This window comes from Phasianus colchicus, chromosome 5 (assembly GCF_987193195.1).
Source record: "Phasianus colchicus chromosome 5, bPhaCol1.hap1.1, whole genome shotgun sequence".
Classification (NCBI taxonomy): domain Eukaryota; kingdom Metazoa; phylum Chordata; class Aves; order Galliformes; family Phasianidae; genus Phasianus; species Phasianus colchicus.
In genome coordinates this window covers 42,075,849-42,085,493 of record NC_143440.1, presented here as the reverse complement: position 1 = coordinate 42,085,493, position 9,645 = coordinate 42,075,849, and the positions used below count along the sequence as shown (strand labels likewise).

General features: G+C 42.7%; 1 protein-coding gene across 3 annotated transcripts in view; it reads left to right on the top strand.

Moving 5' to 3' along the window:
• Nucleotides 1-226: 226 nt before the first annotated feature.
• STON2 (stonin 2) overlaps nucleotides 227-9,645 on the top strand; it is a 70,804-nt gene continuing 61,385 nt past the window's right edge. For 2 of the 3 annotated variants that reach the window (XM_090141475.1, XM_031593132.2), the window contains exon 1: nucleotides 227-363. The gene's annotated coding sequence lies outside the window, so the exon portion shown is untranslated. Of the gene's footprint in view, nucleotides 364-5,252; nucleotides 5,347-9,645 lie in introns of those variants that run through there. The other variant, XM_090141473.1, reaches the window with a different exon arrangement.

Genomic DNA, 9,645 nt, shown 5'->3' with positions numbered 1-9,645 from the left:
TGTGCACGTCCTCAACTTCCTTTCGTTAAAAGCCTTGGCACTGAGGTGGGGTTAAAAATTACAGCCTGCATACGCTCATTTGCGACCACCCCGGGGTTCTCCTCGCCGCAGGCCGGCACCAGCGCTGCTGAGCCGTGGCCGCGGAGAGGCGGAGCTGCGGCGCCCGCGGCCAATGCGGAGGCGATGCCGCCGCCCCCGCGCCGCCGGGGAGCGCCCAATGGCGGCGGCCCCGCGCTGCCGGTGCCCCGGTGGGGCGGGCCGGGGGCCGCGCCGAGTGCGCCGCCGCCTCCTCCTCCCCCGGCCGTGCCGTGCCGTGCTCGCGGCGGGCGGCAGCTTCGAGGAGCGGCTGCTGCACTCCCGCAGGTAGGTGACCGGGGAGCGACTTCCCGGTGCGGCAGATTGAGGGAAGGTGGGAGCTGGAGCCGGACTCAGCTCAGGTGGCCACGGGCCGGGTGCTGGGGCGGCTGCCTCCGAGTTGGCAGTGTTATCTGCTGGCTGAGCTTCCCTCGGGCACCGCTCTGCTCTCGCAGAGCTGAGACCCCCCCCCTCCCACCCTGTTGCGGTGCGTTTTCCCTCTGGGTTCGTGGTACCGCTCCTCAGCACGGCCGTTTGGGCCGCGTTCCAGCCGGCCTTCCTCCTTTCCCGCAGCCGTCTGCATCGCTGCTGGTGGGGAGGAGTGTAGGCAGCGCTGTCCTGTGCCCCGGTGTTCCCTCCGTGGGAGCGCTCCCGTGCCCGTACCGCCCCGCGCTGCGTGCAGGAGGGTTAATGAGCGCTGGGAGCAGCGCGGGAAGCTGTCCGCGTCCACCTGCCCCTCCGCTGCTCTGGGTAATTACTCTGGGTTGGGTTTTTCTTTTCTTCATTCTACGGAACTGTGCGTTGTCAGTGGCTTTCTCAGGTTAAGGTAGTAAGAAGAAAACAGAGCTTGCCGATCATCTTTCCATGGTCTATTTCAAATGCTATTGGTAAATTATAGGCCATAAAGGTACAAAGTACGTATTTCCATGTCAGGTGAATTCTTATGCTAATATATAGTCAGAAACAGCTTTTAGTCATTTGCTTGTTTGTTCTGTGAGCTGCATCTCTTTCTCTGCTGGAGCTCCACTTCTCTCTATTGATCCTCATTTGTTCTTTTGATTCTTGTGCTGTAACTGGACACAACTTCTCACTTTCAGGCCCATGGTATCACTTTTTTTTTTTTTTTCTTTTAGAGCATAGTTTTTCAATGAAAAACAAAAAACAAACAAACAAAAAAACTTGACACCTTCACTGGGGCAGGTGTTGCTTTACAGATACCTTCTGCAGTACCTCCTGGGCCATTCAGTGAGAACTGTTACAATCAGTTTACAGGATTGGTTGGAGGGCAGGACTGGACTCTGAGCTTCCTGATCTAGCTGTAGGTGTCCCTGCTTATTGCTAGTTAGTAGGGCGAGTAGCCTCAAAGGGTCCTTTCAAACAGTTCTGTGTGTCTATATGATTTCTAGTTTTGTCAAGGCAAAAATCTGGCAAACGTGAGCATTTCTTTGCTTGTGAATCATCTGATTAATTCTTGCCTTCTGTGAATTTGCATCTTGTACACTTATCAGTTTGGGCACACAAACTTCAAACTGCTGGCTGCTCATGTTCTCCAGTGTGTTTGTCTCCAGTTTCTTTTTTCTTTTCTCTGCTCACGAGTGACATCTTGCATAATGCACACGTGGGCTCTGGAGTTTGCCTTAATATTTGGCAGCTAAGCGAGTTTAGAGCGAGTTTATTAGATTAAGTTTGTTTTATCACAAAAAAACATGAAGACATTATCCCCACCTTCAGGGTCTATGACATAGCGTTATGCAATGCATACTGTCCTCCTAAATACGTAGTTTTCAAATGGCTGGATTGTCTCATCACCAAAAATTAGTAGGGAAAAATTTCTACTCACAAAGTATAGTAATGCACTGGAATAGCCTGCCCACAGAGGTGGTGGAGTTACCATCCCTGGAGGTGTTCAAGAACCATGTGGATGTGACACTGAGAGACATGGTGGTGATGGACTGATGGTTGGACTAGATGATCTTAGAGGTCTTTTCCAACCTTAATGTTTCTAGGGTTCTAACTGATTGTAATGTAAAGTTATATTTGTTGTGGATTAGATTGGGTCTGTTGTATCATGCTTTAGTCAGGTGATAATCTTTGCCTTTCTCTGTATAGCATTACAATTATTTCATGATACTCCTATGAAAATCTTAAGCACAAAGCAAGTCACAGTAGTTCCCCAGGATGTAATACCTCATTATGCATGTACCAGAGGAACACAGCTGGCCATTTCAGTGATGAGTGGTCTTCTATAGTCCTGGCTTTTAAATTATCTTTAAAATGTGAAAACCATCAAGAACTGACCATTAAATGCCTGAGAAGAGAAATGGGCTAAATTTTTTTTTCCTCACATATTGCATTGCATCTTGGTTCTGACTGGCTGTAGCACTCACAATTCACGTTCTCAGTTCTAATTAACAACTTCCCTGTGCACCTTATTAACTGCAGATCTCCTTCCTATGAGTTCCTTGGATCAACAGTTATGTCAGTGGTGTAATTCATGCTCTGTTGTGTGTTTGGTTTGGATAAAGGTCCAAGAGTTGCAGTGTAAGAAAGTGGCAGCTGCATCTTCCCAGGGCTGGTTTTGACTCCTCAGCACCCACCAGTGCTCCCTGCAGCTCTCAGGAAGGCAGTTCATCTATTGGTGCTGTTCACTGTTGAGAAATCCAGACTGTGTGTGGGTTAAACCATATTGTACGTGGGCTAAATACATCGTGTTTAGAATGCTTCATTTTCAGCTATCTCAAGTCTGGCATCAGCAAATGAGGATGAGAAATAGCGTTGAAATCTGTTACAAACCTCTCAAGATGCTCTGCTCTGTGAGGCTTCTGTCACCTGTTGTAGCAGTGGCTTTTCCCGTCAGCACTGTGCTTACCAAGGCAGAACCAACCACTACATGATCGTGGTGCTTCAATCCTCCTGCCTTGATGCTGCTCCTTGCAGCACCATGGCCTCAGGCAACTTCTAGTCTCTATGTTGTACCGAGGCTTTCTGCAAAGCAATGGTGGGTCTGCACCTCAGGTACTGTGTTCAGGTTTGAGCCCTTCGCTGCAAAAAAGACATGGAAGCCTTTGAGCATATCCAGAGAAGGGCAATGAAAAAGGGTCTGGAGCACAAGTCTCATGAGGAGTGGCTGAGGGAACTGAGGTTGTTCAGTCTGGAGAAGAGGAGATTCAGGGGAGACTTTATTGCTCTTTACAACTCCCTGAAAGGAGGCTGTGGTGAGGTGGAGGCTGGTCTCTTCACCTCTTGTCCTATCACTATTATCACTATTATCTTAAGTTCCAACAGGCTTTGCAGCAGTGTCAACCTTGTCTTTGAAAATGGAAGAATTTAAATAATAATTTAAAATAATAATAAAAAAAAACAATCAGGAGAGAGAAGTTGTACAAGTTATACACCTGTAAGGTTTCACATGGTGGCAACAATCTTATAATGTAACCTTGCTATGTAGAAGTTGAATATATGTGAGCTAACCCCCTAAGAGTGCTCTGCTGTCAGCTGGGAAAGGAGAGCCCTTAAAAGGAAATTCTTGGGCATTTTTTCTGAGTTGCTTGCATTATTTAAAAAGAAAGAAAAACTCATAAAATACCCAATGACAAAATCAGATGGTTTTTTTTCTGATTTCTTGGTATGTTTTCTTTGCAGTCCAACTATGCTGGGTAGTACTGTAAAGGACAGCAAGTTCTGCTAATGTATATAATAACTTTACAACCACTGACCTCAAGGGAGGAGTACCTGTCTGTGTGTGCATTAGGATGAGTGTATTTGTCTTCAGTGCTCTGTCTGTGACCAGGTGCATTTGGATCCTTGGCAGCACAATTGGAAGCCTTATAGCTCGTACGTCTGGGAACTCAGTGTGTAAATATTTGAAAATTTTATCAGATTCTCAAAATGTGCTTCAATTCCATCCAAGCATGTCTATACAGGTAAGATTGCTGCCCCAAAATTATGAATTCCCTATGTGCTGCTGCTATTAGTTTTTTTTCACTGTTCATCTTTTAAATGTGCAGATAAGATGAACTGTGCGTATGATCCTATCACTTTCAAAATGTCAGGGTATGAAAATTCTGATAGAAACTGGAAAAAAAAAAACTGAGGAAGTGCAATGCTGTGGGGGTAAGAACCAGGGTTGCAGGCTTCCCTCCTTTTCTGAAGAACCATGGATGCATATGCATTAGTGTGTTAGAACAGGAATGCACTTCTGCAGCGAACATCCTGTAATCCACTCTTGCTGCACTTTTCACAACAGAGTGCATCAACAGGTTTCATTTCAAACAAAACCAAGCCAGGGATCAAATCACTCCGGGTACTCACATAATGTTCTCCAAGTGCTAATTCCTTCCATGGGATCTGATTGAAGTTAATCTGAAGTGGAAGACTCTAAAAAGTAATGTGAAAGCTCTCTCTTAATGCCAAGTATTTCACCCTTCAGCTATGCCCCCACTGATAGGCCAGCATAAACTTATATATAATATAATATGTGTTATTTATATTATATATATATAATCTTGTTTTAGTTTTTTTTTAATTTAACATAATCCTTGATGTATATTTACACAAAATTATGAGAGAAAGCAAACACCAAAACATAAAGTTTAAAAAGAAAAGGTTAAGGTAAGAGAGAATATTAATGCTCCTTGGATAGCAAAAGAGACAAATGGTGCTTTATTAATAGAAAATACTTTTATAGCAAGTAGGTTACTGCATTATGGGTGTTTCTTAAGCATGAACTTTACATGGCTGGTGGAAGGGAACCATGAATTAAAGAGTTTTTGCTGTCAGCCATGCCCGAAATCCTTCAGTGTGTTCTTTGCTTGATGCAAAGCATTTCCTAAAATGCTGGAAAAAAGTTGAAATTGTGAATTGGCACAATGTTATTTGTGACTGAGATTCAGGTGCCCTGGTTTAGGTGTGCAAAAGACTTGTAAGCTTAAGTGAGTTGTCATGGGTCATCACATGGGGAGGATTCACCTTGTTCTAAAATAGACCAGACGAAGGGTTCTCTGGAGGTGTCATCTTCCATCCACTGACTATAAACAGAGCATCGAATGACTATCTTAGGTGTTGAACTCTGGTGTCTGGAGTTGAGTGAAATGTGATTCATCTCCATTTATTAAGGTAACTGAAGTCAGTGTCTCAGCACAATTCCTTTGACTTGAAGCTGAAGACAGAATTGGCCAAGATTTGGTGAAGGTGCTGTAGCCATCCACAGCTGTCTCATCCCCAAAGAGTAGCCATTGTGCTCTGGAGCTGAGCCCCCATCAGACCTATCTGGTGAGCTGAAGAACACAGATCTAGTTTTTTAGGGTTGTTTCTTGTTTTGTTATGCTCTTTTGGGCCAAGATCTAGCTGGCATTTATAGATGTGAATATTTATAGAAGCTAATTTTCTCTGTAGGATCTTGAGGTTGCCAGCTGTGAGATGAAATGAAAGCCTTACCTCTAATTTACTCTTGAAAATGGGGAGGGTATATGATATAGCAATTTTTTCTTCTCCCACTGTCTAGAGCAGCGGCCTCTTGTGAACAGAAAGTACCATTTTGCAGAACTGCACAGTGGTTTGGTGGTCATGTGGGTGACTGAAATGCATGGAAAAAACAGTGCTAAATGTTTTCGAAGAGAATCAGTATTACTAGCTGTATAACTGAAACCTGAGCTGGTCAAACTCCATTGCACAAGGCTGGTTTGTTTTCTATTAGAGCAGCTATAGGGAGGAATTTGGACTATGAAGTTTAATGATTAGTTGCTTTTTAATTACTCCTTAGGATGGGAACTCACTACCAGAAATGTTCCTTCCTCTCTGATCCCAGCCATATTGTTTCCATGCCACTGAAGTTCATGTATTTACCTGGCTAAAAGTTATATCCCATATTCAAAAACTGTGTATGATGAAAGCATCAGATCTACACTCTAAATGTCATTCCAGCTTATAAGGTACATGGGTTCAGTGTGAGGGATAAGGGCTCAGGGAGTATCCGGGTGCATGTTTTATTGGGTATTCATTGCCAGAATCTCAAATGTCATTGAAGGAAAAGGCTGTGGTAGAACAGACGGGGCAGATCTGGGCATTTCCCCTCCTCACAATTAACTCATCTCTGTGACTTTTGTAAGTTTAATTTAACTGACTCAATGGGATTGGACTGAATTGATTTACCACACTTCATATGCACTCAGAATCTGACACTGATGTATTAGTATTCACTTTTTTTTCCCCAAGAAAAGATTAAAAGTATTCCTCATGCTCAATCCAAGCATTGATACATTGATACAGAGATGCTTGGGTGTAAGAGTGATTGAAAATGACCACAGACCTTTGGTAGCTACAGCTCCAAACAGAGGGATGAAGCTTTTTCTGTGACACTGAAATGAGTGCTGACTTCAAAGTTTTAATTGCCCCCACCCCCTTTTTTTTTTTTCCCAGTCTTTAAAAAAATATTTATTTTAATTCTGCTAACTTCCAGTTATACACAATCGGCTTTTTGTTTGTTTGTTTTTTGTTTTTGATTTTGGTTTTTTTTTTTTTTTTTCTGGGTAAATTTAGATGAAATTGGATTTAAAACTGCTGAAGTGTGTCACTGCCCATTCAGGTAACAGAAACTGAGGGTCTTGGTCCCTTTGGATCTGTGCTTCTGTGAAAAAGGGACATAGGTATCTCAGCTGCTTGTCTGCATCCCATTTTCAAAACTGGTACATTGGGTAGACATTCATTGCCAAAAGTTACTCGAGTTGAGTCCCAAGAGTTGGAAAGAGTTTTAATGCTGCGTTAATATTACTGTGAACTGTTAATGCTGTGCAACTGAGGCACATGGTGGGCTGGGGAACAGAATAGCTCTGTTGGCTCATGGCTGTGTTAGGTTGGAGGTGGCCCTTAAAGTCCCATTTATTTTGTACTGTACATTAATTTGACTGGTCAAGATCTTTGTTTATAATGTGTGTGTGTGCATATATATATATGTATGCATATATACACATATGCACATACACACACATATATACATATATATTTTTGGTACTGGCATAGAAAGTACTGAGTCCCTTTACTCAAGTCTATTTTCCTTTCAGAGGTGCTTTCCATTCCCCTGAAGGTAGGGGCTGTCATGTTAAACAATCGGCACCACTGAGTGTAATGGACCTATATTTAGAGCATCTAAAATAAAGAGTGACAACAAACATGGTATCTCTGGGTTGCCCTGGAGGGCTGCCGTGTCCTGGTCTGATACTAAGTTGCATAACTGCAATTGGCTCTCCAGAGGCTGGAAATGAGGAAAGACCAGTTGGATCATCCCAGGAATTTTCTGTCGGGGCAAGCTTGTTCCCCTGATACCTCTTCCAGAGTGCTGTATTTTGTCTGGCTTTAAATAATTAAGCAGCACCTCCCCAGGCTAGAAGACAGCCTCACGTTTTAAGATTGCCTGAGTGCATAGCCCTCAGATAGTATCTCCCTCACTGTGCCTTTTTAATCTTGATCCCTTTGAAATGTACTGCAGATTCAGCTTTGAAGTTATCAAAGATGTCATATAAAAGTATAGGTACATAGAAGTTATTTATACATGTGGCTGTTAGTGACATGGAAATACAGAGAAAACATGAACTGAACAGGACTTTCTGCCTCAGTGTTCCCAATCTCTCTTTCTAGCCAACATTCAGCACAGACAAACTGCTTTCTTTCAAGGCTGTATTTCTTCCTCAATGCTCCTTGTTTTTTCTCTGCTTTCACAGTTGGATTCTGTGTTTTCCAGTCGCTCAGAATCTGTTCTCCCGTCCTGTTCATACTGCTCAGCCAGATGAATGCCCATCCGCTCTGTAGGCATTCAGCCTCCAGTGAAGCATCTCTGTCTGAATGATCCAGTTCTTGCCTTGTCTTGAATGTGACTAGTGTTTGAGGGAGGGCCTGACTTCTTTTTCATGTTCTCTTAGTCCAAAATGAGTTTAACTAAAGCTCATTGATGGCAACTGATTATACCCACCATTAGGGTTTTCACCTAATTTCTAGCATGAACAATGGCATGAACTTGGCTGTAAATCAGAAGGTCAAGTCTAGATGTTATTTCTGCAACAAAAATCAGTCCTGAGGTAGTGGCGGAGTTATGCTGGCTCTCCTTTCACTGATGGAGGCAATATTGGTTTTAGAGTTGCACTGGATTCCGGTAAAGCAGTAATCTGTGGCAAGGCATACAGACACTGCTGGAATTTTAGCATTTGGCAGAATAGGATGACATTTCATGCAAGCTAGGCTGTGTGCTTACTACAACAGTGTGTATCATCCAGTACTGTACTTCAATAAATGTATGATCACTTTCCTTTGTCACTAGCTTCAGTTTAGAAGAAGAATGTGTGCAGTAGAGCTTTGTGATCTGTGCTTACCCATGGACAGCTGTTCTGGGTGTTGGCACACTGAAGTGACATAGATTTTTTGAGATGGTTAACTGTACAACACCATGCTTTTTATTTCACTGAGGTAGCTTGAAAATTTAGAAAGAAAACCACACTTTGATGACCATCACAACAGCAAATAAGGTAGAATGGTTTTTAGAGGATTTAGTGAATGGAATATATCTGTGTAGCTTGACTGCCCGATTTAGACTGGAATAGTCTATGAAAATAGCCTGTGCAAAGCAGGGTGCTCAGGGGGATCTCTCTTTTGATAAACATACTCCTTATATGATTCACTTCTGGGGGTCTGACAGAATAAACCAATTTTTAAGCCCAGTACCCCCCCATATTATGGATTGGGATGTCAGTTATTGTAGTGAAGTAAATCAACCTTTTGTGAATTAAAGTGAATGTGGATCAGAGAGAGTTTGTGATGTGCATAGTAATAATGTATGGAAGTCCGGGATCAGTATTTGTTCTCAATTTGTGCAGTAGTGATGGGAAAGAAAATCCACAGATTTTAAATATGCTGGATAAATTAGCATCTTGCCTGTTTCTTGTGTTTGTTTTTTCTTTTCCCAGTTCAGTTTTAAAGCACTGCTGCTCTATGTGGTAAGAGAAAAAGGCTGGTCTTTGCTTCAGATTCTGGTTTGAGCTTGAAGGCTGCAGTTTGGGAAATTATCCTTCTGGTTCTAATGCAGTTACACGGCCAGAGGCTTCAGTCATGCTTTGAATGCATACTGGACCCACAGTGAGCCATATTTAAAGAGTCCTGAAATGTAGAGCTGCTGACATGACTGAGAATGTGAATGATCATTGCTGAACATTTTTGTCTAGCATTTTCCCTTAGTTTCTGCCTGTTAGACCTTACTTATAATCACTGAGGAAAAAGTAAATAAATTTGATTCTTTCTTTTTCTGCATTTCTTCCCTTCTACGCTACATTTCTATGTTACTCAAGTCCTTGGGAGTACAAAGAATAAAGGAAGATGTTGATATTTTTCTTCCAGTATCAGGTTTTGAAGCCTATTAAATAGTATCATGTCTCATTGGGTCTGGTTATGTGTATTTCTAAAGAAAAAAAGCAAAAAGAGAGAGACCATTGCCTTCTGAACTGTCTGAATATCCTGGTGTTGTCTGCAGGAGATAACCTAAGATGCTCTTTCTGAAAAATAGAGGAGCTTCTGTGACAGATAAATTGT